Source organism: Castor canadensis, chromosome 14 (genome assembly GCF_047511655.1).
Source record: "Castor canadensis chromosome 14, mCasCan1.hap1v2, whole genome shotgun sequence".
Classification (NCBI taxonomy): domain Eukaryota; kingdom Metazoa; phylum Chordata; class Mammalia; order Rodentia; family Castoridae; genus Castor; species Castor canadensis.
Window position 1 is genome coordinate 90,067,952 of NC_133399.1, and position 12,832 is coordinate 90,080,783.

Consider the following 12,832-nt stretch of genomic DNA (forward strand, 5'->3'; position numbering starts at 1 on the left):
GAACATGGCCATATGCTGGCATGTGTCAGTATAAAAAGTATTGGAAGCCAAGTCAAGAAAATGATGCCAGAATATGGAATGGTTTAAACGGTCAAATACTGGCCTGAATATGCAGCTCTGTATTATAACATATGCTTAGCACATGAGAGGATCTGAGTTCAATTACCAGCACAAAAACCAAATCAAAATAAAATGGAACAAAACAACAAAAAGACTGTCAAATATTACTGATAGGTAAAATAATATTCTATTTACAAAATACAGATATCAATGATGAACTTGTTTTACTGCATTTGTGGGAACAAATGATTATATCAAATATATTAATATTATAAGGAAAAGAAAATATTTGTGCAGAGTGAGTACAGAAAGTAGAGTTAGGGATTATTCTGTTAAAAATAAAGTAAGGAGTAGCTGGAGGGGAATATTGAGTTAAGAGATTACTTTAAAAGATACTTTATCATAGTTTAATAATGAAAAGAACAATCACAAAAAGAGAAGGAAATTAATCCTAGAGGAGCAATGTAATTGGGGCATGACCATGGACAGAACCTAGTTCTCAAGGGAACAGGGAAGTTGCATTTGTCAATGAAGGTTTGCAAACAGTTTATCCACGACAAGGAGGAGAAAGTCAGATGGAAGTAGTTAGATCTGTATGCTTCTGAGGACATTCAGAAATTCTTTTCCTTTTCTCAATAGTCTAAGAAACTAGGTTATCAGCTGAGATTGCAGAAAGGAGTGGGGTGTTATGAATTCCTGCAAAGATAAGGTGTGAAAAAAATCATCTAGGAAAGTGAGAAAATAAAAGAACTAAGGAAATGAAGTAGGATTGCTAGGCAACACTAAGAGCCCAATTAAGGTAAGCAATCATGAATTTGAAATAAGACCACATTTTTTTCCTCAGCTACATAAAGCAATTCAGATGAGGTATAGAATAGGTAGAAACTTGGTGTTAGCCAGGGTGGATGTTTCTAGACCAATATTAAAAAGGGTAAGAACATCAAGAATGTTGATTGTATATGCAACGAGTGATAAAAATGAACTATGAACTGCATGTATGTTCTGGTTACTAATCCATTGTCAGATAAATAGTTGGCAATGATTTTCTCCCAATCTGTGGGTAGCCTTTTCAATTTACAGACTGTTTCTTTTGTTTTACAAAAGCTTTTTGATTTCATGTAGTCCCATTTGTCTATCTTTCTCTTAGTTGCTGAGCCATTTAAATTCTAGTTAAGAAGTCATTGCCTGTGCCTATTAATTATAATGTATTCCTTGCTTTTGCCTGTACTAACTTCAAAGTTTCAGATCGTATATTAAGGTCCTTAACCTATTTTGAGTTGATACTTACATATGGAGAAAGACATGAATCTAGTTTCAGTTTTCTACATGCAGCTATTCATTTTTCCCTGCAACATTGGTTGGAGACCTAACACAAATACAGCAGTATCATGAAAAACAGGTCACACTAAGGGGAAGTCACATAGGCAAAGGAAAGTGTAAAAGAAGGAAATTAAGAAGGTGAATATGCTTGATGTACTCTCTATACAAGGATGAATATAGAATTTTTAAACCTGTTGAAGTCACCCTTAAAAGGGGACTAAGATAGAAAGAAGTGAAATAGAGGAGATGCACCAATTTGGGTTATATTATTAGTGTACATGGCAGTGTCACAAGGAAACTCCCTGTATAGCTTATCTTAAACAAACAGAAATGTCTTTTTTCATTTACAAAATTGAAGAACAGGAGGGTAGAAAAGATCCAGCAGGAGGGGCTGGTACCAGTGGTGGGGGACGTGGATAAAGGGTATGGGAAGGTAAATATAATGAAAATACTGTTCATGGATATATGTAAATGGAAAAATGATACCTGTTGAAACTATTCTAGGAATGGTGGGAGGGAGGGATAAAGGAGAATGATGGAGGGGATAAATTCAAGTATGATACATTTGATATATTGTAAAAACATTTGCAAATGCCACAATGTATTCCCACCCAGAACAACAATGAAAAAAAAATTTTAAATGAACTGTGAAATATAAACTCAGGATAAGAAAAAAAATGAGTGCATACATAGGATGCGACAAAGAAACATTTATAGGATTCATTTTACTCTAGATTCTAAGAGACTGAGGTAATTTGGAGTTGTGCTCAAAATATATAAAGTGCTACACAGAGAGCAAGATACTTGAAACTGAATCAGATGAAGGTTTGTTACTAACAAAACTCTAGGATTTGAACATGGGAGCAGGTTAAGCAGGACATTGGTGAGTTAGTATGTTGGGAGAAGGAAAAAATATTAAAGTAATGGAAGTCAAAAAATCAAAGATTAGAGTAGTTGAAGGATGCTCAAAAATTTGTTCAGATTTATGACTGATGTTAAAAAAGAGTGAAATTAAAATAAGAACATTTTCAGGAAATGAAGGACAGATCATGAAGGACTGCAATATAGAGGGATGGCAGATGACACGATGTGACAGCATGAGCTTGATAAGTGACGGTTTTAAGGAGGAACTATGGCCTATAAAATATACGAGGAGCAAGGACAAGAGCTCATGAACACACCCAGATTACATGCTTTTCTTCTAATAAAATGTCCTAGTGGTGAAAAACATCCTCAAAGGAGAGCCAGGGTGTTCTTAGATCAAAAAGGCCAAAGAAAAATTCTCAAAGAGTGAATAATGCAAGTGGGGTTTGCTGATGAAGAATCATGAGCAGAGAGTACTCAAGGACAGGTATGAGGGATTGAAAAAAGAATAAGTTAAAACAGTGGAGGACATGCTACATTGTCAGGAGAGGAGCACTGACCTGGATTAGAGAGAGAGGAAACTGGAAGGAAGATATGAAACAGGTTTCAGATACAGCTGTAATACTAATTTTTAATCTGGACAAAGCTGGAAAAAATGTAGCTTTTATAGGGTATATTGGTACAACAACTGATAAAACAATCTTGAGTACTTTGATATTAAGTGGTAAACATTCCTAGGTTGATGACACCATTTTCTACCCACAGGGACAATTATTTAAAAGCATAATGAATGTCAGGGTGAAATAAAAAGCTAACTAAAAAAGTATTTTCCTCCAAAAATTAGAGGTATCTAGTGTCGCTTTTTAATAAAAATCCCCAGACAAGGATCCAATATTGTACACTTAGAGTAAACTTATTTCCAACTTGTATTATCCTTTCAGTTACAATTTAGTCCCTCAATCTTATCACCTTCACTATATCCTGTGGAGGTCTGAAATAGTTTTCTGCAGCTTAAGAAGTGCTCTGTCTTCAAAGATACCAAAGTCTGATAAAGATTGTACTAAAAATTAAACACCAATTTCACTCATGAATACCAATGCAATGATCTTTAATGAAATATTTGCAAACAGAATCCAACAGTACTGCATGAATCCAACAATAATGCATGAATCCAACAGTAATGCATGATGCCAAGGTGAATTTACTTCAGAAATGAAAGGTGCTTCAATATTAGGAAATATTTTAATGCACTTTATTATATTAATCATCTAATATAATGGGATTTATAATAAATGCCTCAGACATTGAAAGGCAATAGGCATAATTCAGTATACATGCAAAGTAAATGAACAACCCAGAAAACAGATAGTGAATAATTCTGTATTATGATTAATTTCTGTGTTTATCAACACAAGACCTAAAAGCATATTTAATGGGGGCATTCCCACTAATATCAGTAAAATAAAATAGTCTCTGGTACTATCAGTATTTAAAACTGCATTAGAGCATTAGTTATTGGTGCTGGGATTGATTTTAAATTATTAAGAAGTTTATGAGTTAATCTTGTGCTGTCTGATGCATTCTAGAAAAAGAAACAAGTTCTACATTCAAAAGAATGTACCTCAGGAAGGTACAGTGAGTGCATCCATTTCCCTTGATCCTGGGTTTAGGAGGAGTCACAGATGAGCTGACATGTATGTGAGTAAACATATTGGTATATGAGGAACACTTACCTTCAGGAATCTACTGCTTTTATAGTAAGTTGTAAATTAGGCTATTCTTGGCCCTGAAAAAAAAAGGCTTTATTATTCTGTCTGTCAAAGCCACTTTCTGTAACACAGTCCTGAGAAAATGCCCAGGTAATGAGCAGTGAAGAATACACTTAGAGTATAGCCATTAATGTGTGGGAGAGCCCAAGAACTCTAGAGATGAGAGTCTCATAATCTTAGCCCTTATAATTAGGTGAGAGAAAATATTCTCATAAAATGTTGAAAGATGTAAATAAAACGATTTGATTTTTAAGGGATCTAATTTATGTTTAAAATGAAGCAAAAGAAAGGTATGGTGACTCATGGTTGTAATGTCAGCTATTCCAGAGGCAGAGATTAGCAGGATTGTAGTTTAAGATCAGCAACAGCAAAAAGTTGGTGACATCCATCTCAATGAATAAGCTGGGCATGTTGGTTAGGCACCTGTCATCCCAACTACACAGGAGGATCGTGGTCTGGGGCTGACTCTGGGTAAGAAGACATGACTACCTGAAAAATAACTGAAGGCAAAAAGGGCTGGAGGTGTGACTTAAGTGGGGAATTGCCTGCCTAGCCAACCACAAGGCCTGAGTTTGAACAAAGAAGAATGAAATTTTGTCATTCACAAGTAAATGGATGGAACTGGAGAACATCATTTTAAGCAAAGTTAGCCAGGCTCAGAAGGCCATAAGTTGCATGTTCTTCATCATATGTGGACTTTAGATCTAAAACAAATGGCAGTAGTATTATTGGACATGGGTCACAAACTAAGGGGAAACCTAAAACTTGAATGTGGTTGATGTGCTCACTGTAGATGAGCAAATCTAGTAATTTTAAATCGACAGAGGCCACTATGGGAAGGGGAACAGGAAGTAGTGAAGAGGTCTGGTAGAGATGAATCAATTCGGGTTGTAATATGCATGTGCATGGAAGCCATGGTAGCAATCTCTCTGTATAGCTATCTTTATTTCAAACTGGCAAAAACACTATGTCTTTCTTATTATGTCCTATGTTTTCTCTTCAACAAAATTAGAGAATAAGAGGGCAGAACAGGATGGGGAGAGTTGGGAGTATACTCATGTATACATGTGAGCAAATATAAAAGTGATAAAACAAAAATATTAAATTTTATTATTGCCAAAAAATTGAATAAATAGATAAAATCAAGCAAATAAATACTGAAAGAGAACATATTTAGCACTTGGCCATGGTGGCATAGGTCTATAATCCCAGGACTGGGGAGGTGGAGGCAGTAGGATCTGTCACAAGTTTGAAGCCAGCCTGGGCTACATAGTAAGATCCTGTCCCAAAAAAATACAAAATTAAAGAGCATATTTAATAACAAATTATAAGATTGATCCACCATATACTGATGCAATCACTAATTAGAAAATACATTGATACATTAGTGCAGAATATCTAATTTTCACGAGTAATAAAAACAATAAATACCCAGGCCTTACCAGGATAGTTTCAAAATCTACCTGAAGAAGACTTTGGTAAAAAAAGTGCAAAGTGAAATTATTTCCAAAATTTTCTTGGAAACTTTTTCCCCACCTGCCGTAATCATCATTCACAGAGAAAAATTCATATGGTTACCTTCATCCAATGTTCTCTCATCTTCCCTAATGTTGAGTATCTTAAAACTTTACGATTTTCTTCCCTCAACATTGTATTTAAGTTTAATTTACTTTTAACAGTGATCTAACATATCAAACTAGTGTGACAGTTTTTATTGAAGTATAAGTCAATTGATTCAGCAATTTTAAGGCCGGGGTAAACCAGACTAGAAAAATACTAAGTTCCAAATGTGTCTATAGAGTGTAAAGTGACTTTTCTGATTTTATATGTGTAGCTATTTGAGATAAATTTAAGAAAATCAATCTTGGGAAAAACAAGTAAATAACTTCACTATCTTCAAAGTGATTCAATAGATATTTAAGAACTCTGCAAGACATATTAGCTTTTTACTTACAAAATAGAGTTGAGTGTTTGAAAATAATGGGTCTTCTAGTCTTTCAGAAATACAAGACAGCAGAGTTGTGTGGTTGCCTCCTATACAGTAAAAATAAAAATACTTACCCATAGTTATTCAGATGAATAAACTGAAGCTATATTGCATATTAATTACAACCCAACCATTTGAAGACGTATGTGGAAGATGTGGTAGAAAAAAATAAATGAATATAACTTTGAAAATTAATATCTAAGGCATATATTAAATTGGGCCAGATTTTGATGATAGTTCCTTGAAAGTCAGTCCATATTTTGCATGTATAACTTTCATACTTTGAGTCTAATTTTGACTGATTTTTTCCTCAATCTAAGACACATGAGGGTAAAAAATAAAAATAAATAAATTTAATTAACTATGCTCCATCAATGCTTTTTAGAGCTGGATTAAATTCATTAAAATTTAAACTAGTTTGCCTCAATGACCTCTTCTTACCTAAGTCGTAGGGTTATAAAGATTAAACAAATAAGCATATATTCAGCATTTTCATTCAGTGCTAGAACAGAATAAACATTATCTGTTGTTATATTCAATATAAAGCCTGTTAATTTCTATCTCCAATGTTATTTGATTCTGTCTGCCAAACACAAATATTCTAGTTGCCAGTCTCAGTAGTTTAGAATATGTTGTTCTGTCCTTCAGGTTACAACTCCCATGCTCAGGAAGGATTCTTAAAACATTAAAAGTATTAACAATGTTGAGGTACAGAAAAGTGATTGATAAGAATTTAGAGGTTCAAATATCTTCTTGAAAAAACACTAAGGCTTTTCTGATGAGTGCTTATACCTCTACCTTCTTCTTTTTTTACTCCATTTCTCCCTCTTTTTTTCTTCTCTATAGCATTTTGATCCTTCTTCAAAAAACTCATGGTTTTATTTTATCTCAAAAATTACTTTCCTTGGATAAAGATAAGGCAGAGACTATTTTATAAATGTACCAAACTTTAGGCTAAACTTACAATAAATGTAGAAGAAGTAAAAAATATGTTTATTTTTTCAGGACAGAAGATGAGAACTCTTTTAGAAAAAAGAACAAATTGTCTCTTGAATAACTGAATTTCCAAGAAACACCCAAGGCTCAGAAAAAAATTAGAAAGCAAAAATCAAGGCAGAGGAACTAAATCTAACCTAAATGAGTTCTTCAATATAAATTTTGCATTCTTTCATTTAAAAAAGATAGAATTTGACCTGCACAATTGGTCACTTTCTCATTTTGGAATCCTAAATGTATATAACCACAAACATGCTGAGCTGTTCATTATTACTTAGCAATAAAAACCAGAAATCCAGTTCTGAAGGCAAAAAATAATGTCATTATTACAAATAGCATGACCATAATTAAAGACAAAATCATGAACTTTCTTTCCATTTATAAAATAAAATATTAGTTTTTGAGGTCTTAAGTGTTATTCTGCTCTACTAATTTCAAATAAGCACATTTTAAATAATTTTGGCTAAAGATATTTGAAAGGAGGCATGTAAAAAGAGAATGCACTTGTCTTAATTACTGATGAAGTCAAACACTATTCTGTTTTCTATCATACTGATAGATTGTATCATACCAAGATGATTAAAATCTTTAGGGCAATGACATTTAATGTAAATTTGATTTTATTAGTGTGGATGCAAAAATTAGTAACTGAAAACTCTGAGGAAAAATTGTAAATTCAGTTTGATTCTAATTTTTTGTTCACCTTGCATATCCAACTGAAGAAAGTTCTTAATGTTTTAGCTAAGCAATTGTATGTGAGAAGTAAACCCTCAAAATCAAGATAGAGAATCCTTGGCAATCTATTGGTACTTATTTTATAAAGTATGTCCTTATCTGAATTCTTAATTTATTGCTTTAATTGTCAGAAGAAATTAAAATTAATCTCAAAATAGACTCGGAATATATGCTTTTAGCACTCAATTTAATATAGTAAATATAAATGTTAACAAATATAATTGTTATTTTATAATAATCTTAGAAAATATATGTAAATGTAACTTACTTATTTTTTCTGTTTTTTCTTTTAGTGTTTATTTTCAACTACTCTCATTTTTATAACAGACAAGATATAGGCAATCCACAGATGTTCGATAATTTCATTGTAATTGTTACTTCTAATTTTCTATTAATTGTGTGTGTGCATTTTATAGTCATTAAAACTTCACAAGTTTCTTTGAAGTGGAGAATATTTTGTTATGTTTATTAGAAAATTAAAGATATACATGTAAATTATTAAGGAGGATAATAACTAAGTCTTTTTATAATACTATAGTTTTATTACAATGAAGATCTATAAATCAACACATCTTCCTTCTTCCTGCCCAACTCCTTACAACTGAAAAAATGAGAAGGATATTATAAGCCAGAACTTACAATAATACATTTTCTGTAATTAGATTTACCATAGCAAACACGGATGATAACAGGCCTCCGACTGACCAGTTGTGATAGCCTAAGAATTTTGATAATTTTTAATACTCTGTCACTGTGTTCTTTTCAGATTATATAGCTGAAATTTTAACTCCAGGATACTTATCCTGTGTTTCCTTGTATCACTCCAGTAAGGACACTTTTTTTAACCATTTGAAATCTGACACCACTAAAAATAGTACTGAATAGCCATCAAATTTACCTTTCTATCATAGAGCATTTCTGGATAGGAATGGTATACTTACATTGTGCATTAAATGAAATAATTCTGATATATATTTGAGTCTATGGATCAGTGTGGGAAAAATATTTCCACATCTTTGTTCAATTGCAAATCTTCATACCTCTCAAAAAATAAAAATATGCACATCTGAAGAAAGATTTCACAATTGTGACTATATAATGCTTATAAATTAATTATTGCTATGAGAATCTCTTAAAGCAAAGATTATTCTTTATGTGTGAATGTGAGGTGTCAGTGATTAGTGTATGAGATGTTCAACAAAGTATTTTTGAGTAAAAAAGATGATTGTGCTTAAAACTGTTTTCTACAAAAGTCTTCTTTTCAGAAAATAGCAATTACTTGTTCTCTTCTCAGTGAGCTTATCATACCTACTCTCTGTATGTGTGAGTCTGTGTGTGCATGTGTGTTAGCAAAAGAGAGAGAAACCCAAGCCTTAATTAGTTTCCAATTTATCTTGCACAATCTATACTCCATGTCCTTCTCTACTGAAGTATGGAGCTCCAGAAACTTTTGCTAGCTCTGAGATGACATGTCTGTTTTGCACTCTTCTTACCTCATTAATGTCGCTGTCCTGATTATGGGCAGCATCTTTGACTTCTAAGTCACATGCAATGATGTGATCTTATATCCTATGGCATGTCCTCAAATTAAATAAAATGCTAAATGTGTTTCATTAAAAAGGAACCATCTGATGTCTTCCTAATTCACTATATATGCAAGCTGATACACCATTCTCACAGTACTAAAACTGAAATAATTTATAATTACCTTTAACACCTCCAAAGTTTTCTTAATGGCACATGAATCAATTTACATAGTACATAAGTGGATGCCTTTAATTTAAGCAACTGTGTATTACTTTAATAGTTACATATCAAGTTTATGCATATATGAAAAATATAACTTGCAGAGGAGACTAATGGTTAAATTGGTCCTAATGGTTAGGATACACATAAGAAAAGATGTTTGATTCCCATTTAAATCGTATATGGAAAAAATTGTGGAGGTAATGGTAAATGAATGAAGCCTACAAACCCCTACAAACCACTAAACAAAATAAGAAAACAGAAAATTCTAGAAGACAAAACTAATATAGGAATATATTTAATATTGACTTTGCCAAGTTATTAAGTTTTTAAATGTTTTGGTTTTAAATAAAATTTATAGATTACTAAAAATTATTTTTTACTGTATTTTAATTTTGATAGTATACTCAGTAAGAAAGGAACTCTAGTTCATAAAATAGCAAAATTAATTATTTGTAATAAAAGTTTTGGAAAAATAAATGGTCAAGCAAATTTAGAAATTTAGAAATGTCTTCAATGATAGAAATACAATGTGATCAAGTGTTAACTCCAAATGAATGATGCACAAAATGCAGGACAAATATGGAGTTGAAAATTGTAACTAATCTGGACCTTGAAGCTACTCTGTGACACTAGAGAACACAGGAGATGTCTAAGCAAATGAGGAATACGTCTCTGCATAGAAAGGACTGCAGAGAAGCAATAGTTTACAGTCATAAAACTTACAAGCTAACTGTATAAGCTACAAGACTGGTGAGCCAGAACAAGCAAAGCTAATGTCTGCATTCTAACACTTCAAGATCTCATCATTAGATTCTCAGTATTCTTACATAAATACATGTGATTTATAAGAACACAAAGACATGCTATTTATGTCTTAGACAAACTAAGGATTATAATGACTTGAAAATTTTCTTCTAAGAGAAGAACTATAAATGGCCAGAGATATTGAATTATGCCTGATCTTTATTAATGATATTCTGCTGTTGATATTTCAATTTTAAATTCATCTAACTTTTCCATTTATTCATTTATTTGGCAGCAATGAGGTTTGAATTCAGAGTTTCACAGTTCCACAGCAAGGACTCTACTGGTTGGGCTACACCTCCAGTCCATTTTGCTCTGGTTATTTTGGAGATGGGCTTCCTATACTTGCCTAGTAAGATCTCAAACTGTGATCCTTCAGATAGCTTCCCAAATAGCTAGAATTACAAGAGTGAGTCACTGTGACCAACTTATTTGATAATTCAAACAGTCTTGCTATGTAATTCATGATGGCCTCAAACTCACCATCCTCCTGCTTCAGTCTCTCAAGTGCTGAAATTCATCACAGGCACCACTACACCAAGTTATTTTTCCCATTTCTTTGTTTGCATTTCAACCATAATCCCTGGGCAAAGAACTTGTAAGGTATGAAATATTTAGAATTACAAACCAGCAGTAGAATAGCTATAAGTGAAACATCTATTGAATGCTTTTATGAGTGTTCAATTAATTCTTTAGTAATCAAGTAAGTTCACTGGTTTGCAAAAACTGTTGAGACTTTATCAAAATCTCAGTCTCTCTACTGCCTCCTATAGACTCAAACTCCCTTACAGGGGAGTTAATCCTGAAGGTGACCCTGCCGTCCTGTTGAAATGTGTCACTCCTGTTGCCGAGGGACATATTACATGCTTTCAATGTGTTGGAACTGAAAACAACATACTGTTAAAAATGCCATAGAGAGGGAGGGGGTGGGGGAAAGGAGGGAGAAATGACCCAAACATTGTATGCACATACGAATAAAGAAATTTTAAAAATGCCATAGAACATTATAATCTATTCTTGTTCCTCTGATTTAAATCTTAAATGCACCTGAAGAAATTATTGGTAAATTTCTATCACAAAATGATAGTTCATGACTGCAAAACAAAAGCACTAAATCAGTCATTGTAAGCAAAGAGGCTAGTGATATGGAAAATTTTATAGGAACACAACTTTAGCTGATCTTATAAGGTTTTCATAGGGAAGTTATGTTTTACCAACCAATGTTAAATGAAACAGCTGGTAAGAAGAAATAAATCCACTTATAAGAAAGCTGAAGAATGTCCATGAATTACAGCACCTGATTTTACAAGTGATCAATTTATCTCATGGTGAAATAAATTGTTTACATCTACAACACACACTATGCCAAATGCATTACTTATCTTTGTTCCCTACTGGAAGACAGTCAGCATTTAAATATAAAGTTTAAATGAAGTAGGCAAATAAATAGGGTATGCTAAGTGATATTAAATGACAGAAAAGAGTGAGAAGTGGCCAGATTACCAATTTAGGTAAAGTGCCACTACCTGAGTAAAGCAAAACACAGGTATGGGCAAACCCAAAGTAATATGCTCTTATATTCAATTGAAAAACAAATTCACAGAAGTATATTCATTTATTTCTCAGTTTCTTTCCTTACATGCTTTATGTCCATGTTCAATCAGAGCTCCTCAGAAGAAGGATTTAGGATTTAGTAATGTTTTAACACCTACAAATAATATCCTAGAATTACTAGTTTTCCTAACATTTGTGTTTATCTGTGCTAATGGCATAGCTTTCATTCCTGGATGAAAGTCAAGCATATAAATGGAATGTTCCATTGGAGACAAATTAGAAGTACAGTCCTCAGTTCCTTCTGTCACTAGACAAACAAGTTATTTTTAGTGGATAATATCCAGACTGGGAATCTGTATCATTTAAGTTCTGTTATTTGATAATCTTAAATGACTTAATAAAAAAAAGATACCTTGTTTTTTCTAACTTTTTTATATTCCAGTGTGTAGTTAAGAATATTTAGCTGCCTTATCTCTTTTAAGAGTAGAGGGTTAGTTCTAACTCATATTTATAATATTTTCAATAATCTACTTTGAAATGTTGATGGAAAACTATTCAGAATTCAAATAGGTTCTATGGTAAATGAGTTCAGACTATTCAATGGCATTTCCTTATTAATTGTCTACCTTGGCATTTTAGAGGAAAGATCTTTCACTATCAATAACATAAAAAATAACCATTGAATTTTAAAAATCCTGAACAATATTTAACACCAGGTTCTTTCAAAATTAATAGTAAATTGTCTGGTGATTTATAAAGTTATCTCTTGGAAGAAGGAAAGGAAAAATGTATAGCAGGTGCTCATCTGATTGTTTTTGACCACAAGCCTACATCTCACACACACATATACAAACACACACAATACACTCATACACAACACACTCACACACATATACAAACACAACACACACACATATATACAAACACACACAACACACTCAAACACACAGGCACATATATGGAAATGAATATCAACTGTCATATTGGACAAAAG